The sequence below is a fragment of the Megachile rotundata genome, unplaced genomic scaffold, assembly GCF_050947335.1.
Source record: "Megachile rotundata isolate GNS110a unplaced genomic scaffold, iyMegRotu1 scaffold0030, whole genome shotgun sequence".
Classification (NCBI taxonomy): domain Eukaryota; kingdom Metazoa; phylum Arthropoda; class Insecta; order Hymenoptera; family Megachilidae; genus Megachile; species Megachile rotundata.
Window position 1 is genome coordinate 1,578,473 of NW_027473327.1, and position 27,654 is coordinate 1,606,126.

The following is a 27,654-nucleotide window of genomic DNA, read 5'->3' on the forward strand; positions in this document are numbered from 1 at the left end:
TTGTATGATTGTGATTGTATGATTGTGATTGTATGATTAGGATTGTGTGATTGTGATAGTGTGATTGTGATTGTATGATTGTGATTGTATGATTGTGATTGTATGACTGTGATTGTATGATTGTGATTGTGTGATTGCGATTGTATGATTGCGATTGTATGATTGTGATTGTATGATTGTGATTGTATGATTGTGATTGTATGATTGTGATTGTATGATTAGGATTGTGTGATTGTGATAGTATGATTGTGATTGTATGATTGTGATTGTATGATAGTGATTGTATGATTGTATTTGTGAGATTGTGATTGTATGATTGCGATTGTATGATTGTGATTGCGTGATTGTGATTGTATGATTGCGATTGTATGATTGTCATTGTATGGTTGTGATTGTATGATTGTGATGGTATGATTGTGATTGTATGATTGCGATAGTATGATTGTGATTGTATGATTGTGATTGTATGATTGTGACTGTATGATTGTGATTGTATGATTGTGATTGCGTGATTGTGATTGTATGATTGTGATTCCGTGATTGTGATTGTATGATTGCGATTGTATGATTGTGATTGTATGATTGTGATTGTATGATTGTGATAGTATGATTGTGATAGTATGACTGTGATTGTATGACTGTGATTGTATGATTGTGATTGTATGATTGTGATTGTCTGATTGTGGTTGTATGATTGCGATTGTATGATTGTGATTGTATGATTGTGATTGTATGATTGTGATTGTATGATTAGGATTGTATGATTGTGATAGTATGATTGTGATTGTATGATTGTGATTGTATGATTGTATTTGGGAGATTGTATTTTGGAGATTGTAATTGTATGATTGCGATTGTATGATTGTGATTGTATGATTGTGATTGTATGATTGTGATCGTATGATTGTGATCGTATGATTCTGATTGTATGATTATGATTGTATGGTTGTGATTGTATGATTGTGATTGTATGATTGTAATTGTATGATTATGATTGTATGATTGTGATTGTATGATTGTGATGATTTGATTGTGATTGTATGATTGCGATATTATGATTGTGATTGTATGATTGTGATTGTATGATTGTGACTGTATGATTGTGATTGTATGATTGTGATTGCATGATTGTGATTGTATGATTGAGATTGTATGATTGTGATGGTTTGATTGTGATTGTATGATTGCGATATTATGATTGTGATTGTATGATTGTGGTTGTATGATAGTGATTGTATGACTGTGATTGTATGACTGTGATTGTATGATTGCGATTGTATGATTGTGATTGTCTGATTGTGGTTGTATGATTGTGATTGTATGATTGTGATTGTATGATTGTGATTGTATGACTGTGATTGTATGATTGTGATTGTATGACTGTGATTGTATGATTGTGATTGTATGATTGTGATTGTATGATTAGGATTGTGTGATTGTGATAGTATGATTGTGATTGTATGATTGTGATTGTATGATTGTGATTGTATGATTGTGATTGTATGATTGTGATTGTATGATTGTGATTGTATGATTGTGATTGTATGATTGTGATTGTATGATTGTATTTGGGAGATTGTATTTTGGAGATTGTAATTGTATGATTGCGATTGTATGATTGTGATTGTATGATTGTGATTGTATGATTGTGATTGTATGACTGTGATTGTATGATTGTGAATGTGCGATTGTGATTGTACGATTGTGATTGTACGATTGTGATTGTATGATTGTGATTGTATGATTATGATTGTATGATTGTGATAGTATGATTGTGATTGTAAGATTGTGATTGCATGACTGTGATTGTATGATTGCGATGGTTTGATTGTGATTGTATGATTGCGATATTATGATTGTGATTGTATGATTGTGATTGTATGATTGTGATTGTATGATTGTGATTGTATGATTGTGATTGTCTGATTGTGGTTGTATGATTGTGATTGTATGATTGTGATTGTATGATTGTGATTGTATGATTGTCATTGTATGATTATGCTTGTATGATTGTGATTGCATGATTGTGATTGTATGATTGAGATCGTATGATTGCGATTGTATGATTGTGATTGTATGGTTGTGATTGTATGATTGTGATTGTATGATTGTAATTGTATGATTATGATTGTATGATTGTGATTGTATGATTGCGATGGTAGGATTGTGATTGTATGATTGCGATATTATTATTGTGATTGTATGATTGTAATTGTATGATTGTGATTGTATGATTGTGATTGTCTGATTGTGGTTGTATGATTGTGACTGTATGATTGTGATTGTATGATTGTCATTGTATGATTATGATTGTATGATTGTGATTGCATGATTGTGATTGTATGATTGAGATTGCATGATTTTGTATGTATGATTTCGATTGTATGATTGTGATTGTATGACTGTGATTGTATGATTGTGATTGTGTGATTGCGATTGTATGATTGCGATTGTATGACTGTGATTGTATGATTGTGACAGTGCGATTGTGATTGTACGATTGTGATTGTACGATTGTGATTGTATGATTGTGATTGTATGATTATGATGGAATGATTGTGATTGCATGATTGTGATTGTATGATTGTGATTGCATGATATTGAATGTATGATTGTGATTGTATGATTGCGATAGTATGATTGTGATTGTATGATTGTGATTGTATGATTGTGACTGTATGATTGTGATTGTATGATTGTGATTGCATGATTGTGATTGTATGATTGAGATTGTATGATTGTGATGGTTTGATTGTGATTGTATGATTGCGATATTATGATTGTGATTGTATGATTGTGGTTGTATGATAGTGATTGTATGACTGTGATTGTATGACTGTGATTGTATGATTGCGATTGTATGATTGTGATTGTCTGATTGTGGTTGTATGATTGTGATTGTATGATTGTGATTGTATGATTGTGATTGTATGATTGTGATTGTATGATTGTGAATGTGCGATTGTGATTGTACGATTGTGATTGTACGATTGTGATTGTATGATTGTGATTGTATGATTATGATTGTATGATTGTGATAGTATGATTGTGATTGTAAGATTGTGATTGCATGACTGTGATTGTATGATTGCGATGGTTTGATTGTGATTGTATGATTGCGATATTATGATTGTGATTGTATGATTGTGATTGTATGATTGTGATTGTATGATTGTGATTGTATGATTGTGATTGTCTGATTGTGGTTGTATGATTGTGATTGTATGATTGTGATTGTATGATTGTGATTGTATGATTGTCATTGTATGATTATGCTTGTATGATTGTGATTGCATGATTGTGATTGTATGATTGAGATCGTATGATTGCGATTGTATGATTGTGATTGTATGGTTGTGATTGTATGATTGTGATTGTATGATTGTAATTGTATGATTATGATTGTATGATTGTGATTGTATGATTGCGATGGTAGGATTGTGATTGTATGATTGCGATATTATTATTGTGATTGTATGATTGTAATTGTATGATTCTGATTGTATGATTGTGATTGTCTGATTGTGGTTGTATGATTGTGACTGTATGATTGTGATTGTATGATTGTCATTGTATGATTATGATTGTATGATTGTGATTGCATGATTGTGATTGTATGATTGAGATTGCATGATTTTGTATGTATGATTTCGATTGTATGATTGTGATTGTATGACTGTGATTGTATGATTGTGATTGTGTGATTGCGATTGTATGATTGCGATTGTATGACTGTGCTAGTATGATTGTGATTGTAAGATTGTGATTGTATGATTGTGATTGTATGATTATGATGGAATGATTGTGATTGCATGATTGTGATTGTATGATTGTGATTGCATGATATTGAATGTATGATTGTGATTGTATGATTGTGATTGTATGATTGCGATTGTATGATTGTGCTAGTATGATTGTGATTGTAAGATTGTGATTGTATGACTGTGATTGTATGATTGTGATTGTATGATTGTGATGGTATGATTGCGATTGTATGATTGTGATTGTATGATTGCGATTGTATGATTGTGATTGTATGATTATGATTGTATCATTGTGATTGTATGATTGTGATTGTATGATTATGATTGTATGGTTGTGACTGTATGATTGTGATGGTATGATTGCGGTTGTATGATTGCGATCGTATGATTGTGATTGTATGATTGTGATTGTATGATTGTGATTGTATGATTGTGATTGTGTGATTGCGATTGTATGATTGCGATTGTATGATTGTGATTGTATGATTGTGATGGTTTGATTGTGATTGTATGATTGCGATATTATGATTGTGATTGTATGATTGTGATTGTATGATTGTGATTGTATGATTGTGATTGTATGATTGTGATTGTCTGATTGTGGTTGTATGATTGTGATTGTATGATTGTGATTGTATGATTGTCATTGTATGATTATGATGGAATGATTGTGATTGCATGATTGTGATTGTATGATTGTGATTGCATGATATTGAATGTATGATTGTGATTGTATGATTGCGATAGTATGATTGTGATTGTACGATTGTGATTGTATGATTGTGATTGTATGATTATGATTGTATGATTGTGATAGTATGATTGTGATTGTAAGATTGTGATTGCATGACTGTGATTGTATGATTGCGATGGTTTGATTGTGATTGTATGATTGCGATATTATGATTGTGATTGTATGATTGTGATTGTATGATTGTGATTGTATGATTGTGATTGTATGATTGTGATTGTCTGATTGTGGTTGTATGATTGTGATTGTATGATTGTGATTGTATGATTGTGATTGTATGATTGTCATTGTATGATTATGCTTGTATGATTGTGATTGCATGATTGTGATTGTATGATTGAGATCGTATGATTGCGATTGTATGATTGTGATTGTATGGTTGTGATTGTATGATTGTGATTGTATGATTGTAATTGTATGATTATGATTGTATGATTGTGATTGTATGATTGCGATGGTAGGATTGTGATTGTATGATTGCGATATTATTATTGTGATTGTATGATTGTAATTGTATGATTCTGATTGTATGATTGTGATTGTCTGATTGTGGTTGTATGATTGTGACTGTATGATTGTGATTGTATGATTGTCATTGTATGATTATGATTGTATGATTGTGATTGCATGATTGTGATTGTATGATTGAGATTGCATGATTTTGTATGTATGATTTCGATTGTATGATTGTGATTGTATGACTGTGATTGTATGATTGTGATGGTGTGATTGCGATTGTATGATTGCGATTGTATGACTGTGCTAGTATGATTGTGATTGTAAGATTGTGATTGTATGATTGTGATTGTATGATTATGATGGAATGATTGTGATTGCATGATTGTGATTGTATGATTGTGATTGCATGATATTGAATGTATGATTGTGATTGTATGATTGTGATTGTATGATTGCGATTGTATGATTGTGCTAGTATGATTGTGATTGTAAGATTGTGATTGTATGACTGTGATTGTATGATTGTGATTGTATGATTGTGATGGTATGATTGCGATTGTATGATTGTGATTGTATGATTGCGATTGTATGATTGTGATTGTATGATTATGATTGTATCATTGTGATTGTATGATTGTGATTGTATGATTATGATTGTATGGTTGTGACTGTATGATTGTGATGGTATGATTGCGGTTGTATGATTGCGATCGTATGATTGTGATTGTATGATTGTGATTGTATGATTGTGATTGTATGATTGTGATTGTGTGATTGCGATTGTATGATTGCGATTGTATGATTGTGATTGTATGATTGTGATGGTTTGATTGTGATTGTATGATTGCGATATTATGATTGTGATTGTATGATTGTGATTGTATGATTGTGATTGTATGATTGTGATTGTATGATTGTGATTGTCTGATTGTGGTTGTATGATTGTGATTGTATGATTGTGATTGTATGATTGTCATTGTATGATTATGATTGTATGATTGTGATTGCATGATTGTGATTGTATGATTGAGATTGCATGATTTTGTATGTATGATTATGATTGTATGATTGTGATTGTATGATTGTGATTGTATGATTGTGATTGTATGACTGTGATTGTATGATTGTGAATGTGCGATTGTGATTGTACGATTGTGATTGTACGATTGTGATTGTATGATTGTGATTGTATGATTATGATTGTATGATTGTGATAGTATGATTGTGATTGTAAGATTGTGATTGCATGACTGTGATTGTATGATTGAGATTGCATGATTTTGTATGTATGATTTCGATTGTATGATTGTGATTGTATGACTGTGATTGTATGATTGTGATTGTATGACTGTGATTGTATGATTGTGATTGTACGATTGTGATTGTACGATTGTGATTGTATGATTGTGATTGTATGATTGTGATTGTATGGTTGTGATTGTATGATTGTGATTGTATGATTGTGATTGTATGATTGTGACTGTATGATTGTGATTGTATGATTGTGATTGTGTGATTGCGATTGTATGATTGCGATTGTATGATTGTGATTGTATGATTGTGATTGTATGATTGTATTTGGGAGATTGTATTTTGGAGATTGTAATTGTATGATTGCGATTGTATGATTATGATTGTATGATTGTGATAGTATGACTGTGATTGTAAGATTGTGATTGCATGACCGTGATTGTATGATTGTGATTGTATGATTGTGATTGTATGATTAGGATTGTATGATTGTGATAGTATGATTGTGATTGTATGATTGTGATTGTATGATTGTATTTGGGAGATTGTATTTTGGAGATTGTAATTGTATGATTGCGATTGTATGATTGTGATTGTATGATTGTGATTGTATGATTGTGATCGTATGATTGTGATCGTATGATTCTGATTGTATGATTGTGATTGTATGGTTGTGATTGTATGATTGTGACTGTATGATTGTGATTGTATGATTGTGATTGCATGATTGTAATTGTATGATTGTGATTGTATGATTATGATTGTATGATTGTGATAGTATGACTGTGATTGTAAGATTGTGATTGCATGACCGTGATTGTATGATTGTGATTGTATGATTGTGATTGTATGATTAGGATTGTATGATTGTGATAGTATGATTGTGATTGTATGATTGTGATTGTATGATTGTGATTGTATGATTGTATTTGGGAGATTGTATTTTGGAGATTGTAATTGTATGATTGCGATTGTATGATTGTGATTGCGTGATTGTGATTGTATGATTGCGATTGTATGATTGTGATTGTATGGTTGTGATTGTATGATTGTGATGGTATGATTTTGATTGTATGATTGCGATAGTATGATTGTGATTGTATGATTGTGATTGTATGATTGTGACTGTATGATTGTGATTGTATGATTGTGATTGCGTGATTGTGATTGTATGATTGTGATTGCGTGATTGTGATTGTATGATTGCGATTGTATGATTGTGATTGTATGATTGTGATTGTATGATTGTGATAGTATGATTGTGATTGTATGATTGTGATTGTCTGATTGTGGTTGTATGATTGTGATTGTATGATTGTGATTGTATGATTGTCATTGTATGATTATGATTGTATGATTGTGATTGCATGATTGTGATTGTATGATTGAGATTGCATGATTTTGTATGTATGATTGTGATTGTATGATTGTGATTGTATGACTGTGATAATATGATTGCGAATGTATGATTGTGATTGTATGTCTGTGATTGTATGATTGTGATTGTATGATTTTGAATGTATGATTGTGATTGTATGATTGTGATTGTATGATTGTGATTGTATGATTGTGATTGTATGATAGTGATTGTATGATTGTGATTGTATGATTGCATTTGGGAGATTGTATTTTGGAGATTGTAATTGTATGATTGCGATTGTGTGATTGTGATTGTATGATTGTGATTGTATGGTTGTGATTGTATGACCGAGATTGTATGATTGTGATAGTATGATTGTGATTGTATGATTGTGATTGTATGATTGTGATTGTATGACTGTGATTGTATGATTGTGATTGTGCGATTGTGATTGTATGATTGTATTTGGGAGATTGTATTTGGGAGATTGTAATTGTATGATTGCGATTGTATGATTGAGATTGTATGATTGTGATTTTATGATTGTGATTGTATGATTGTGATAGTATGATTGTCATTGTGTGATTGTGATTATATGACTGTGATTGTATGATTGTGATTGTATGATCGTGATTGTATGATTGTGATTGTATGATTGTGATAGTATGATTGTGATTGTATGATTGTGATTGTATGACAGTGATTGTATGATTGTGATCGTATGATTGTGATTGTATGATTGTGATAGTATGATTGTGATTGTATGATTGTGATTGTATGACTGTGATTGTATGATTGTGACAGTGCGATTGTGATTGCACAATTGTGATTGTACGATTGTGATTGTATGATTGTGATTGTATGATTATGATGGAATGATTGTGATTGCATGATTGTGATTGTATGATTGTGCTAGTATGATTGTGATTGTAAGATTGTGATTGTATGACTGTGATTGTATGATTGTGATTGTATGATTGTGATGGTATGATTGCGATTGTATGATTGTGATTGTATGATTGCGATTGTATGATTGTGATTGTATGATTATGATTGTATCATTGTGATTGTATGATTGTGATTGTATGATTATGATTGTATGGTTGTGACTGTATGATTGTGATGGTATGATTGCGGTTGTATGATTGCGATCGTATGATTGTGATTGTATGATTGTGATTGTATGATTGTGATTGTATGATTGTGATTGTGTGATTGCGATTGTATGATTGCGATTGTATGATTGTGATTGTATGATTGTGATGGTTTGATTGTGATTGTATGATTGCGATATTATGATTGTGATTGTATGATTGTGATTGTATGATTGTGATTGTATGATTGTGATTGTATGATTGTGATTGTATGATTGTGATTGTCTGATTGTGGTTGTATGATTGTGATTGTATGATTGTGATTGTATGATTGTCATTGTATGATTATGATTGTATGATTGTGATTGCATGATTGTGATTGTATGATTGAGATTGCATGATTTTGTATGTATGATTATGATTGTATGATTGTGATTGTATGATTGTGATTGTATGATTGTGATTGTATGACTGTGATTGTATGATTGTGAATGTGCGATTGTGATTGTACGATTGTGATTGTACGATTGTGATTGTATGATTGTGATTGTATGATTATGATTGTATGATTGTGATAGTATGATTGTGATTGTAAGATTGTGATTGCATGACTGTGATTGTATGATTGAGATTGCATGATTTTGTATGTATGATTTCGATTGTATGATTGTGATTGTATGACTGTGATTGTATGATTGTGATTGTATGACTGTGATTGTATGATTGTGATTGTACGATTGTGATTGTACGATTGTGATTGTATGATTGTGATTGTATGATTATGATTGTATGATTGTGATAGTATGATTGTGATTGTAAGATTGTGATTGCATGACTGTGATTGTATAATTGTGATTGGATGATTGTGATTGTATGATTAGGATTTTATGATTGTGATAGTATGAATGTGATTGTATGATTGTGATTGTATGATTGTGATTGTATGATTGTATTTGGGAGATTGTATTTTGGAGATTGTAATTGTATAATTGCGATTTTATGATTGTGATTGTATGATTGTGATCGTATGATTGTGATCGTATGATAGTGATTGTATGATTGTGATTGTATGATTGTGATTGTCTGATTGTGGTTGTATGATTGTGATTGCGTGATTGTGATTGTATGATTGCGATTGTATGATTGTGATTGTATGGTTGTGATTGTCTGATTGTGGTTGTATGATTGTGATTGTATGATTGTGATTGTATGATTGTGATTGTATGACTGTGATTGTATGATTGTGATTGTGTGATTGCGATTGTATGATTGCGATTGTATGATTGTGATTGTATGATTGTGATTGTATGATTGTGATTGTATGACTGTGATTGTATGATTGTGATTGTATGATTGTGATTGTATGATTAGGATTGTGTGATTGTGATAGTGTGATTGTGATTGTATGATTGCGATAGTATGATTGTGATTGTATGATTGTGATTTTGTGATTGCGATTGTATGATTGCGATTGTATGATTGTGATTGTATGATTGTGATTGTATGATTGTGATTGTATGACTGTGATTGTATGATTGTGATTGTATGATTGTGATTGTATGATTGTGATTGTATGATTGTGATTGTATGATTGTGATTGTATGATTGTGATTGTATGATTGTGATCGTATGATTGTGATCGTATGATTCTGATTGTATGATTATGATTGTATGGTTGTGATTGTATGATTGTGATTGTATGATTGTAATTGTATGATTATGATTGTATGATTGTGATTGTATGATTGTGATGATTTGATTGTGATTGTATGATTGCGATATTATGATTGTGATTGTATGATTGTGATTGTATGATTGTGGTTGTATGATTGTGATTGTATGATTGTATTTGGGAGATTGTGATTGTATGATTGCGATTGTATGATTGTGATTGCGTGATTGTGATTGTATGATTGTGATTGCATGATTGTGATTGTATGATTGAGATTGTATGATTGTGATGGTTTGATTGTGATTGTATGATTGCGATATTATGATTGTGATTGTATGATTGTGGTTGTATGATAGTGATTGTATGACTGTGATTGTATGACTGTGATTGTATGATTGCGATTGTATGATTGTGATTGTCTGATTGTGGTTGTATGATTGTGATTGTATGATTGTGATTGTATGATTGTGATTGTATGACTGTGATTGTATGATTGTGATTGTGTGATTGCGATTGTATGATTGCGATTGTATGATTGCGATTGTATGATTGTGATTGTATGATTGTGATTGTATGAATGTGATTGTATGATTGTGATTGTATGATTGTGATTGTATGATTAGGATTGTGTGATTGTGATAGTGTGATTGTGATTGTATGATTGTGATTGTATGATTGTGATTGTCTGATTGTGGTTGTATGATTGTGATTGTATGATTGTGATTGTATGATTGTGATTGTATGACTGTGATTGTATGATTGTGATTGTGTGATTGCGATTGTATGATTGCGATTGTATGATTGTGATTGTATGATTGTGATTGTATGACTGTGATTGTATGATTGTGATTGTATGATTGTGATTGTATGATTAGGATTGTGTGATTGTGATAGTATGATTGTGATTGTATGATTGTGATTGTATGATTGTGATTGTCTGATTGTGGTTGTATGATTGTGATTGTATGATTGTGATTGTATGATTGTGATTGTATGACTGTGATTGTGTGATTGTGATTGTGTGATTGCGATTGTATGATTGCGATTGTATGATTGTGATTGTATGATTGTGATTGTATGATTGTGATTGTATGACTGTGATTGTATGATTGTGATTGTATGATTGTGATTGTATGATTAGGATTGTGTGATTGTGATAGTATGATTGTGATTGTATGATTGTGATTGTATGATTGTGATTGTATGATTGTGATTGTATGATTGTGATTGTATGATTGTGATTGTATGATTGTATTTGGGAGATTGTATTTTGGAGATTGTAATTGTATGATTGCGATTGTATGATTGTGATTGTATGATTGTGATTGTATGATTGTGATTGTATGATTGTGATTGTATGACTGTGATTGTATGATTGTGAATGTGCGATTGTGATTGTACGATTGTGATTGTACGATTGTGATTGTATGATTGTGATTGTATGATTATGATTGTATGATTGTGATAGTATGATTGTGATTGTAAGATTGTGATTGCATGACTGTGATTGTATGATTGCGATGGTTTGATTGTGATTGTATGATTGCGATATTATGATTGTGATTGTATGATTGTGATTGTATGATTGTGATTGTATGATTGTGATTGTATGATTGTGATTGTCTGATTGTGGTTGTATGATTGTGATTGTATGATTGTGATTGTATGATTGTCATTGTATGATTATGATTGTATGATTGTGATTGCATGATTGTGATTGTATGATTGAGATTGCATGATTTTGTATGTATGATTATGATTGTATGATTGTGATTGTATGATTGTGATTGTATGATTGTGATTGTATGATTGTGATTGTATGATTGTGATTGTATGATTGTGATTGTATGATTGTGATTGTATGATTGTAATTGTATGATTATGATTGTATGATTGTGATTGTATGATTGTGATTGTATGACTGTGATTGTATGATTGTGATTGTACGATTGTGATTGTACGATTGTGATTGTACGATTGTGATTGTATGATTATGATTGTATGAATGTGATAGTATGATTGTGATTGTAAGATTGTGATTGCATGACTGTGATTGTATGATTGTGATTGGATGATTGTGATTGTATGATTAGGATTGTATGATTGTGATAGTATGAATGTGATTGTATGATTGTGATTGTATGATTGTGATTGTATGATTGTATTTGGGAGATTGTATTTTGGAGATTGTAATTGTATAATTGCGATTTTATGATTGTGATTGTATGATTGTGATCGTATGATTGTGATCGTATGATAGTGATTGTATGATTGTGATTGTATGGTTGTGATTGTATGATTGTGATTGTATGATTGTAATTGTATGATTATGATTGTATGATTGTGATTGTATGATTGTGATGGTTTGATTGTGATTGTATGATTCCGATATTATGATTGTGATTGTATGATTGTGATTGTATGATTGTGGTTGTATGATTGTGATTGTATGATTGTGATTGTATGATTGTGGTTGTATGATTGTGATTGTATGATTGTATTTGGGAGATTGTGATTGTATGATTGCGATTGTATGATTGTGATTGCGTGATTGTGATTGTATGATTGCGATTGTATGATTGTGATTGTATGGTTGTGATTGTATGATTGTGATGGTATGATTGTGATTGTATGATTGCGGTAGTATGATTGTGATTGTATGATTGTGATTGTATGATTGTGACTGTATGATTGTGATTGTATGATTGTGATTGCGTGATTGTGATTGTATGATTGCGATTGTATGATTGCGATTGTATGATTGTGATTGTACGATTGTGATTGTATGATTGTGATTGTATGATTGTGATTGTATGATTGTGATTGTATGATTGTAATTGTATGATTATGATTGTGTGATTGTGATTGTATGATTATGATTGTATGATTGTGATAGTATGATTGTGATTGTAAGATTGTGATTGCATGACTGTGATTGTATGATTGTGATTGTATGATTGTGATTGTATGATTGTGATTGTATGATTAGGATTGTATGATTGTGATAGTATGATTGTGATTGTATGATTGTGATTGTATGATTGTGACTGTATGATTGTGATTGTATGATTGTGATTGCATGATTGTAATTGTATGATTGTGATTGTATGATTGTGATTGTATGATTGTGACTGTATGATTGTGATTGTATGATTGTGATTGCGTGATTGTGATTGTATGATTGTGATTGCGTGATTGTGATTGTATGATTGCGATTGTATGATTGTGATTGTATGATTGTGATTGTATGATTGTGATAGTATGATTGTGATTGTATGATTGTGATTGTCTGATTGTGGTTGTATGATTGTGATTGTATGATTGTGATTGTCTGATTGTCATTGTATGATTATGATTGTATGATTGTGAATGCATGATTGTGATTGTATGATTGAGATTGCATGATTTTGTATGTATGATTGTGATTGTATGATTGTGATTGTATGATTGTGATAATATGATTGCGAATGTATGATTGTGATTGTATGTCTGTGATTGTATGATTGTGATTGTATGATTTTGAATGTATGATTGTGATTGTATGATTGTGATTGTATGATTGTGATTGTATGATTGTGATTGTATGATAGTGATTGTATGATTGTGATTGTATGATTGCATTTGGGAGATTGTATTTTGGAGATTGTAATTGTATGATTGCGATTGTGTGATTGTGATTGTATGATTGTGATTGTATGGTTGTGATTGTATGACCGTGATTGTATGATTGTGATAGTATGATTGTGATTGTATGATTGTGATTGTATGATTGTGATTGTATGACTGTGATTGTATGATTGTGATTGTGCGATTGTGATTGTATGATTGTATTTGGGAGATTGTATTTGGGAGATTGTAATTGTATGATTGCGATTGTATGATTGAGATTGTATGATTGTGATTTTATGATTGTGATTGTATGATTGTGATAGTATGATTGTCATTGTGTGATTGTGATTATATGACTGTGATTGTATGATTGTGATTGTATGATCGTGATTGTATGATTGTGATTGTATGATTGTGATAGTATGATTGTGATTGTATGATTGTGATTGTATGACAGTGATTGTATGATTGTGATCGTATGATTGTGATTGTATGATTGTGATAGTATGATTGTGATTGTATGATTGTGATTGTATGACTGTGATTGTATGATTGTGACAGTGCGATTGTGATTGCACGATTGTGATTGTACGATTGTGATTGTATGATTGTGATGGTATGATTGCGATTGTATGATTGTGATTGTATGATTGCGATTGTATGATTGTGATTGTATGATTATGATTGTATCATTGTGATTGTATGATTGTGATTGTATGATTATGATTGTATGGTTGTGACTGTATGATTGTGATGGTATGATTGCGGTTGTATGATTGTGATTGTGCGATTGTGATTGTACGATTGTGATTGTACGATTGTGATTGTATGATTGTGATTGTATGATTATGATTGTATGATTGTGGTAGTATGATTGTGATTGTAAGATTGTGATTGCATGACTGTCATTGTATGATTGTGATTGTATGATTGTGATTGTGTGATTAGGATTGTATGATTGTGATAGTATGATTGTGATTGTATGATTGTGATTGTATGATTGTGATTGTATGATTGTATTTGGGAGATTGTATTTTGGAGATTGTAATTGTATGATTGCGATTGTATGATTGTGATTGTATGATTGTGATTGTATGATTGTGATTGTATGATTGCGATTGTATGATTGTGATTGTATGATTGTGATTGTATGATTGTGATTGTATGATTGTGATTGTATGATTGTGATTGTACGATTGTGATTGTATGATTGTAATTGTATGATTATGATTGTATGATTGTGATTGTATGATTGTGATTGTATGACTGTGATTGTATGATCGTGATTGTGCGATTGTGACTGTACGATTGTGGTTGTACGATTGTGATTGTATGATTGTGATTGTATGATTATGATTGTATGATTGTGATAGTATGATTGTGATTGTAAGATTGTGATTGGATGACTGTCATTGTATGATTGTGATTGTATGATTGTGATTGTGTGATTAGGATTGTATGATTGTGATAGTATGATTGTGATTGTATGATTGTGATTGTATGATTGTGATTGTATGATTGGATTTGGGAGATTGTATTTTGGAGATTGTAATTGTATGATTGCGATTGTATGATTGTGATTGTATGATTGTGATTGTATGATTGTGATCGTATGATTGTGATCGTATGATTGCGATTGTATGATTGTGATTGTATGGTTGTGATTGTATGATTGTGATTGTATGATTGTAATTGTATGATTATGATTGTATGATTGTGATTGTATGATTGCGATGGTTTGATTGTGATTGTATGATTGCGATATTATGATTGTGATTGTATGATTGTGATTGTATGATTGTGATTGTATGATTGTGATTGTATGATTGTGATTGTCTGATTGTGGTTGTATGATTGTGATTGTATGATTGTGATTATATGATTGTCATTGTATGATTATGATTGTATGATTGTGATTGCATGATTGTGATTGTATGATTGAGATTGCATGATTTTGTATGTATGATTTCGATTGTATGATTGTGATTGTATGACTGTGATTGTATGATTGTGATTGTGTGATTGCGATTGTATGATTGCGATTGTATGACTGTGATTGTATGATTGTGACAGTGCGATTGTGATTGTACGATTGTGATTGTACGATTGTGATTGTATGATTGTGATTGTATGATTATGATGGAATGATTGTGATTGCATGATTGTGATTGTATGATTGTGATTGCATGATTTTGAATGTATGATTGTGATTGTATGATTGTGATTGTATGATTGCGATTGTATGATTGTGCTAGTATGATTGTGATTGTAAGATTGTGATTGTATGACTGTGATTGTATGATTGTGATTGTATGATTATGATGGTATGATTGCGATTGTATGATTGTGATTCTATGATTGCGATTGTATGATTGTGATTGTATGATTATGATTGTATCATTGTGATTGTATGATTGTGATTGTATGATTATGATTGTATGGTTGTGACTGTATGATTGTGATGGTATGATTGCGGTTGTATGATTGCGATCGTATGATTGTGATTGTATGATTGTGATTGTATGATTGTGATTGTATGATTGTGATTGTGTGATTGCGATTGTATGATTGCGATTGTATGATTGTGATTGTATGATTGTGATGGTTTGATTGTGATTGTATGATTGCGATATTATGATTGTGATTGTATGATTGTGATTGTATGATTGTGATTGTATGATTGTGATTGTCTGATTGTGGTTGTATGATTGTGATTGTATGATTGTGATTGTATGATCGTCACTGTATGATTATGATTGTATGATTGTGATTGCATGATTGTGATTGTATGATTGAGATTGCATGATTTTGTATGTATGATTGTGATTGTATGATTGTGATTGTATGATTGTGATTGTATGATTGTGATTGTATGATTGTGATTGTATGATTGTGATTGTATGATTGTGATTGTATGATTGTGATTGTATGATTGTGATTGTATGATTGTGATTGTATGATTGTGATTGTATGATTGTAATTGTATGATTATGATTGTATGATTGTGATTGTATGATTGTGATTGTATGACTGTGATTGTATGATTGTGATTGTACGATTGTGATTGTACGATTCTGATTGTATGATTGTGATTGTATGATTATGATTGTATGATTGTGATAGTATGATTGTGATTGTAAGATTGTAATTGCATGACTGTGATTGTATGATTGTGACTGTATGATTGTGATTGTATGATTAGGATTGTATGATTGTGATAGTATGATTGTGATTGTATGTTTGTGATTGTATGATTGTGATTGTACGATTGTGATTGTATGATTGTGATGGTTTGATTGTGATTGTATGATTCCGATATTATGATTGTGATTGTATGATTGTGATTGTATGATTGCGATTGTATGATTGTGATTGTATGATTGTATTTGGGAGATTGTGATTGTATGATTGCGATTGTATGATTGTGATTGCGTGATTGTGATTGTATGATTGCGATTGTATGACTGTGATTGTATGGTTGTGATTGTATGATTGTGATGGTATGATTGTGATTGTATGACTGTGATTGTATGATTGTGATTGTGCGATTGTGATTGTACGATTGTGATTGTACGATTGTGATTGTATGATTATGATTGTATGATTATGATTGTATGATTGTGATTGCATGATTGTGATTGTATGATTGTGATAGCATGATTGTGATTGTATGACTGTGATTGTACGACTGTGATTGTATGATTGTGATTGTATGATTGTCATTGTATGATTATGATTGTATGATTGTGATTGCATGATTGTGATTGTATGATTGAGATTGCATGATTTTGTATGTATGACTGTGATTGTATGATTGTGATTGTATGATTGTGATTGTATGATTGTGATAGTATGATTGTGATTGTATGATTGTGATTGTAAGATTGTGATTGCATGACTGTGATTGTATGATTGTGATTGTATGATTGTGATTGTATGACTGTGATTGTACGACTGTGATTGTATGATTGTGATTGTATGATTGTCATTGTATGATTATGATTGTATGATTGTGATTGTATGATTGTGATTGTCTGATTGTGGTTGTATGATTGTGATTGTATGATTGTGATTGTATGATTGTGATTGTATGATTGTCATTGTATGATTATGCTTGTATGATTGCGATGGTTTGATTGTGATTGTATGATTGCGATATTATGATTGTGATTGTATGATTGTGATTGTATGATTGTGATTGTATGACTGTGATTGTACGACTGTGATTGTATGATTGTGATTGTATGATTGTCATTGTATGATTATGATTGTATGATTGTGATTGTATGATTGTGATTGCGTGATTGTGATTGTATGATTGCGATTGTATGATTGTGATTGTATGATTGTGATAGCATGATTGTGATTGTATGACTGTGATTGTACGACTGTGATTGTATGATTGTGATTGTATGATTGTCATTGTATGATTATGATTGTATGATTGTGATTGCATGATTGTGATTGTATGATTGAGATCGTATGATTGCGATTGTATGATTGTGATTGTATGGTTGTGATTGTATGATTGTGATTGTATGATTGTAATTGTATGATTATGATTGTATGATTGTGATTGTATGATTGCGATGGTTTGATTGTGATTGTATGATTGCGATATTATGATTGTGATTGTATGATTGTGATTGTATGATTGTGATTGTATGATTGTGATTGTGTGATTGTGGTTGTATGATTGTGACTGTATGATTGTGATTGTATGATTGTCATTGTATGATAATGATTGTATGATTGTGATTGCATGATTGTGATTGTATGATTGAGATTGCATGATTTTGTATGTATGATTTCGATTGTATGATTGTGATTGTATGATTGTGATTGTCTGATTGTGGTTGTATGATTGTGATTGTATGATTGTGATTGTATGATTGTGATTGTATGATTGTCATTGTATGATTATGCTTGTATGATTGTGATTGCATGATTGTGATTGTATGATTGAGATCGTATGATTGCGATTGTATGATTGTGATTGTATGGTTGTGATTGTATGATTGTGATTGTATGATTGTAATTGTATGATTATGATTGTATGATTGTGATTGTATGATTGCGATGGTTTGATTGTGATTGTATGATTGCGATATTATGATTGTGATTGTATGATTGTGATTGTATGATTGTGATTGTGTGATTGTGGTTGTATGATTGTGACTGTATGATTGTGATTGTATGATTGTCATTGTATGATTATGATTGTATGATTGTGATTGCATGATTGTGATTGTATGATTGAGATTGCATGATTTTGTATGTATGATTTCGATTGTATGATTGTGATTGTATGACTGTGATTGTATGATTGTGATTGTGTGATTGCGATTGTATGATTGCGATTGTATGACTGTGATTGTATGATTGTGACAGTGCGATTGTGATTGTACGATTGTGATTGTACGATTGTGATTGTATGATTGTGATTGTATGATTATGATGGAATGATTGTGATTGCATGATTGTGATTGTATGATTGTGATTGCATGATATTGAATGTATGATTGTGATTGTATGATTGTGATTGTATGATTGCGATTGTATGATTGTGCTAGTATGATTGTGATTGTAAGATTGTGATTGTATGACTGTGATTGTATGATTGTGATTGTATGATTGTGATGGTATGATTGCGATTGTATGATTGTGATTGTATGATTGCGATTGTATGATTGTGATTGTATGATTGCGATTGTATGATTGTGATTGTATGATTATGATTGTATCATTGTGATTGTATGATTGTGATTGTATGATTATGATTGTATGGTTGTGACTGTATGATTGTGATGGTATGATTGCGGTTGTATGATTGCGATCGTATGATTGTGATTGTGATTGTATGATTGTGATTGTATGATTGTGATTGTGTGATTGCGATTGTATGATTGCGATTGTATGATTGTGATTGTATGATTGTGATGGTTTGATTGTGATTGTATGATTGCGATATTATGATTGTGATTGTATGATTGTGATTGTATGATTGTGATTGTATGATTGTGATTGTATGATTGTGATTGTATGATTGTGATTGTATGATTGTGATGGTTTGATTGTGATTGTATGATTGTGATTGTATGATTGTGATTGTATGATTGTAATTGTATGATTATGATTGTATGATTGTGATTGTATGATTGTGATTGTATGACTGTGATTGTATGATTGTGATTGTACGATTGTGATTGTACGATTCTGATTGTATGATTGTGATTGTATGATTATGATTGTATGATTGTAATTGTATGATTATGATTGTATGATTGTGATTGTATGATTGTGATTGTATGACTGTGATTGTATGATTGTGATTGTACGATTGTGATTGTACGATTCTGATTGTATGATTGTGATTGTATGATTATGATTGTATGATTGTGATAGTATGATTGTGATTGTAAGATTGTAATTGCATGACTGTGATTGTATGATTGTGATTGTATGATTGTGATTGTATGATTAGGATTGTATGATTGTGATAGTATGATTGTGATTGTATGATTGTGATTGTATGATTGTGATTGTATGATTGTGATGGTTTGATTGTGATTGTATGATTCCGATATTATGATTGTGATTGTATGATTGTGATTGTATGATTGCGATTGTATGATTGTGATTGTATGATTGTATTTGGGAGATTGTGATTGTATGATTGCGATTGTATGATTGTGATTGCGTGATTGTGATTGTATGATTGCGATTGTATGACTGTGATTGTATGGTTGTGATTGTATGATTGTGATGGTATGATTGTGATTGTATGACTGTGATTGTATGATTGTGATTGTGCGATTGTGATTGTACGATTGTGATTGTACGATTGTGATTGTATGATTATGATTGTATGATTATGATTGTATGATTGTGATTGCATGATTGTGATTGTATGATTGTGATAGCATGATTGTGATTGTATGACTGTGATTGTACGACTGTGATTGTATGATTGTGATTGTATGATTGTCATTGTATGATTATGATTGTATGATTGTGATTGCATGATTGCGATTGTATGATTGAGATTGCATGATTTTGTATGTATGACTGTGATTGTATGATTGTGATTGTATGATTGTGATTGTATGATTGTGATAGTATGATTGTGATTGTATGATTGTGATTGTATGACTGTGATTGTATGATTGTGACTGTATGATTGTGATTGTATGATTGTGATAGTATGATTGTGATTGTATGATTGTGATTGTATGACTGTGATTGTATGATTGTGATTGTGCGATTGTGATTGTACGATTGTGATTGTACGATTGTGATTGTATGATTGTGATTGTATCATTATGATGGAATGATTGTGATTGCATGATTGTGATTGTATGATTGTGATTGCATGATTTTGTATGTATGACTGTGATTGTATGATTGTGATTGTATGATTGTGATTGTATGATTGTGATAGTATGATTGTGATTGTATGATTGTGATTGTATGATTGTGATTGTATGATTGTGATTGTATGATTGTGATTGTATGATTGTATTTGGGAGATTGTATTTTGGAGATTGTAATTGTATGATTGCGATTGTATGATTGTGATTGTATGATTGTGATTGTATGATTGTGATTGTATGATTGTGATTGTATGATTGTGATTGTATGACTGTGATTGTATGATTGTGATTGTGCGATTGTGATTGTACGATTGTGATTGTACGATTGTGATTGTATGATTGTGATTGTATGATTATGATTGTATGATTGTGATAGTATGATTGTGATTGTAAGATTGTGATTGCATGACTGTGATTGTATGATTGCGATGGTTTGATTGTGATTGTATGATTGCGATATTATGATTGTGATTGTATGATTGTGATTGTATGATTGTGATTTTATGATTGTGATTGTATGATTGTGATTGTCTGATTGTGGTTGTATGATTGTGATTGTATGATTGTGATTGTATGATTGTGATTGTATGATTGTCATTGTATGATTATGCTTGTATGATTGTGATTGCATGATTGTGATTGTATGATTGCGATTGTATGATTGTGATTGTATGATTGTGATAGCATGATTGTGATTGTATGACTGTGATTGTACGACTGTGATTGTATGATTGTGATTGTATGATTGTCATTGTATGATTATGATTGTATGATTGTGATTGCATGATTGTGATTGTATGATTGAGATCGTATGATTGCGATTGTATGATTGTGATTGTATGGTTGTGATTGTATGATTGTGATTGTATGATTGTAATTGTATGATTATGATTGTATGATTGTGATTGTATGATTGCGATGGTTTGATTGTGATTGTATGATTGCGATATTATGATTGTGATTGTATGATTGTGATTGTATGATTGTGATTGTATGATTGTGATTGTGTGATTGTGGTTGTATGATTGTGACTGTATGATTGTGATTGTATGATTGTCATTGTATGATAATGATTGTATGATTGTGATTGCATGATTGTGATTGTATGATTGAGATTGCATGATTTTGTATGTATGATTTCGATTGTATGATTGTGATTGTATGATTGTGATTGTCTGATTGTGGTTGTATGATTGTGATTGTATGATTGTGATTGTATGATTGTGATTGTATGATTGTCATTGTATGATTATGCTTGTATGATTGTGATTGCATGATTGTGATTGTATGATTGAGATCGTATGATTGCGATTGTATGATTGTGATTGTATGGTTGTGATTGTATGATTGTGATTGTATGATTGTAATTGTATGATTATGATTGTATGATTGTGATTGTATGATTGCGATGGTTTGATTGTGATTGTATGATTGCGATATTATGATTGTGATTGTATGATTGTGATTGTATGATTGTGATTGTGTGATTGTGGTTGTATGATTGTGACTGTATGATTGTGATTGTATGATTGTCATTGTATGATTATGATTGTATGATTGTGATTGCATGATTGTGATTGTATGATTGAGATTGCATGATTTTGTATGTATGATTTCGATTGTATGATTGTGATTGTATGACTGTGATTGTATGATTGTGATTGTGTGATTGCGATTGTATGATTGCGATTGTATGACTGTGATTGTATGATTGTGACAGTGCGATTGTGATTGTACGATTGTGATTGTACGATTGTGATTGTATGATTGTGATTGTATGATTATGATGGAATGATTGTGATTGCATGATTGTGATTGTATGATTGTGATTGCATGATATTGAATGTATGATTGTGATTGTATGATTGTGATTGTATGATTGCGATTGTATGATTGTGCTAGTATGATTGTGATTGTAAGATTGTGATTGTATGACTGTGATTGTATGATTGTGATTGTATGATTGTGATGGTATGATTGCGATTGTATGATTGTGATTGTATGATTGCGATTGTATGATTGTGATTGTATGATTGCGATTGTATGATTGTGATTGTATGATTATGATTGTATCATTGTGATTGTATGATTGTGATTGTATGATTATGATTGTATGGTTGTGACTGTATGATTGTGATGGTATGATTGCGGTTGTATGATTGCGATCGTATGATTGTGATTGTGATTGTATGATTGTGATTGTATGATTGTGATTGTGTGATTGCGATTGTATGATTGCGATTGTATGATTGTGATTGTATGATTGTGATGGTTTGATTGTGATTGTATGATTGCGATATTATGATTGTGATTGTATGATTGTGATTGTATGATTGTGATTGTATGATTGTGATTGTATGATTGTGATTGTATGATTGTGATTGTATGATTGTGATGGTTTGATTGTGATTGTATGATTGTGATTGTATGATTGTGATTGTATGATTGTAATTGTATGATTATGATTGTATGATTGTGATTGTATGATTGTGATTGTATGACTGTGATTGTATGATTGTGATTGTACGATTGTGATTGTACGATTCTGATTGTATGATTGTGATTGTATGATTATGATTGTATGATTGTAATTGTATGATTATGATTGTATGATTGTGATTGTATGATTGTGATTGTATGACTGTGATTGTATGATTGTGATTGTACGATTGTGATTGTACGATTCTGATTGTATGATTGTGATTGTATGATTATGATTGTATGATTGTGATAGTATGATTGTGATTGTAAGATTGTAATTGCATGACTGTGATTGTATGATTGTGATTGTATGATTGTGATTGTATGATTAGGATTGTATGATTGTGATAGTATGATTGTGATTGTATGATTGTGATTGTATGATTGTGATTGTATGATTGTGATGGTTTGATTGTGATTGTATGATTCCGATATTATGATTGTGATTGTATGATTGTGATTGTATGATTGCGATTGTATGATTGTGATTGTATGATTGTATTTGGGAGATTGTGATTGTATGATTGCGATTGTATGATTGTGATTGCGTGATTGTGATTGTATGATTGCGATTGTATGACTGTGATTGTATGGTTGTGATTGTATGATTGTGATGGTATGATTGTGATTGTATGACTGTGATTGTATGATTGTGATTGTGCGATTGTGATTGTACGATTGTGATTGTACGATTGTGATTGTATGATTATGATTGTATGATTATGATTGTATGATTGTGATTGCATGATTGTGATTGTATGATTGTGATAGCATGATTGTGATTGTATGACTGTGATTGTACGACTGTGATTGTATGATTGTGATTGTATGATTGTCATTGTATGATTATGATTGTATGATTGTGATTGCATGATTGCGATTGTATGATTGAGATTGCATGATTTTGTATGTATGACTGTGATTGTATGATTGTGATTGTATGATTGTGATTGTATGATTGTGATAGTATGATTGTGATTGTATGATTGTGATTGTATGACTGTGATTGTATGATTGTGACTGTATGATTGTGATTGTATGATTGTGATAGTATGATTGTGATTGTATGATTGTGATTGTATGACTGTGATTGTATGATTGTGATTGTGCGATTGTGATTGTACGATTGTGATTGTACGATTGTGATTGTATGATTGTGATTGTATCATTATGATGGAATGATTGTGATTGCATGATTGTGATTGTATGATTGTGATTGCATGATTTTGTATGTATGACTGTGATTGTATGATTGTGATTGTATGATTGTGATTGTATGATTGTGATAGTATGATTGTGATTGTATGATTGTGATTGTATGATTGTGATTGTATGATTGTGATTGTATGATTGTGATTGTATGATTGTATTTGGGAGATTGTATTTTGGAGATTGTAATTGTATGATTGCGATTGTATGATTGTGATTGTATGATTGTGATTGTATGATTGTGATTGTATGATTGTGATTGTATGATTGTGATTGTATGACTGTGATTGTATGATTGTGATTGTGCGATTGTGATTGTACGATTGTGATTGTACGATTGTGATTGTATGATTGTGATTGTATGATTATGATTGTATGATTGTGATAGTATGATTGTGATTGTAAGATTGTGATTGCATGACTGTGATTGTATGATTGCGATGGTTTGATTGTGATTGTATGATTGCGATATTATGATTGTGATTGTATGATTGTGATTGTATGATTGTGATTTTATGATTGTGATTGTATGATTGTGATTGTCTGATTGTGGTTGTATGATTGTGATTGTATGATTGTGATTGTATGATTGTGATTGTATGATTGTCATTGTATGATTATGCTTGTATGATTGTGATTGCATGATTGTGATTGTATGATTGAGATCGTATGATTGCGATTGTATGATTGTGATTGTATGGTTGTGATTGTATGATTGTGATTGTATGATTGTAATTGTATGATTATGATTGTATGATTGTGATTGTATGATTGCGATGGTTTGATTGTGATTGTATGATTGCGATATTATGATTGTGATTGTATGATTGTGATTGTATGATTGTGATTGTATGATTGTGATTGTGTGATTGTGGTTGTATGATTGTGACTGTATGATTGTGATTGTATGATTGTCATTGTATGATTATGATTGTATGATTGTGATTGCATGATTGTGATTGTATGATTGAGATTGCATGATTTTGTATGTATGATTTCGATTGTATGATTGTGATTGTATGACTGTGATTGTATGATTGTGATTGTGTGATTGCGATTGTATGATTGCGATTGTATGACTGTGATTGTATGATTGTGACAGTGCGATTGTGATTGTACGATTGTGATTGTACGATTGTGATTGTATGATTGTGATTGTATGATTATGATGGAATGATTGTGATTGCATGATTGTGATTGTATGATTGTGATTGCATGATATTGAATGTATGATTGTGATTGTATGATTGTGATTGTATGATTGCGATTGTATGATTGTGCTAGTATGATTGTGATTGTAAGATTGTGATTGTATGACTGTGATTGTATGATTGTGATTGTATGATTGTGATGGTATGATTGCGATTGTATGATTGTGATTGTATGATTGCGATTGTATGATTGTGATTGTATGATTGCGATTGTATGATTGTGATTGTATGATTGTGATGGTTTGATTGTGATTGTATGATTGCGATATTATGATTGTGATTGTATGATTGTGATTGTATGATTGTGATTGTATGATTGTGATTGTATGATTGTGATTGTATGATTGTGATGGTTTGATTGTGATTGTATGATTGTGATTGTATGATTGTGATTGTATGATTGTAATTGTATGATTATGATTGTATGATTGTGATTGTATGATTGTGATTGTATGACTGTGATTGTATGATTGTGATTGTACGATTGTGATTGTACGATTCTGATTGTATGATTGTGATTGTATGATTATGATTGTATGATTGTAATTGTATGATTATGATTGTATGATTGTGATTGTATGATTGTGATTGTATGACTGTGATTGTATGATTGTGATTGTACGATTGTGATTGTACGATTCTGATTGTATGATTGTGATTGTATGATTATGATTGTATGATTGTGATAGTATGATTGTGATTGTAAGATTGTAATTGCATGACTGTGATTGTATGATTGTGATTGTATGATTGTGATTGTATGATTAGGATTGTATGATTGTGATAGTATGATTGTGATTGTATGATTGTGATTGTATGATTGTGATTGTATGATTGTGATGGTTTGATTGTGATTGTATGATTCCGATATTATGATTGTGATTGTATGATTGTGATTGTATGATTGCGATTGTATGATTATGATTGTATGATTGTATTTGGGAGATTGTGATTGTATGATTGCGATTGTATGATTGTGATTGCGTGATTGTGATTGTATGATTGCGATTGTATGACTGTGATTGTATGGTTGTGATTGTATGATTGTGATGGTATGATTGTGATTGTATGACTGTGATTGTATGATTGTGATTGTGCGATTGTGATTGTACGATTGTGATTGTACGATTGTGATTGTATGATTATGATTGTATGATTATGATTGTATGATTGTGATTGCATGATTGTGATTGTATGATTGTGATAGCATGATTGTGATTGTATGACTGTGATTGTACGACTGTGATTGTATGATTGTGATTGTATGATTGTCATTGTATGATTATGATCGTATGATTGTGATTGCATGATTGTGATTGTATGATTGAGATTGCATGATTTTGTATGTATGACTGTGATTGTATGATTGTGATTGTATGATTGTGATTGTATGATTGTGATAGTATGATTGTGATTGTAT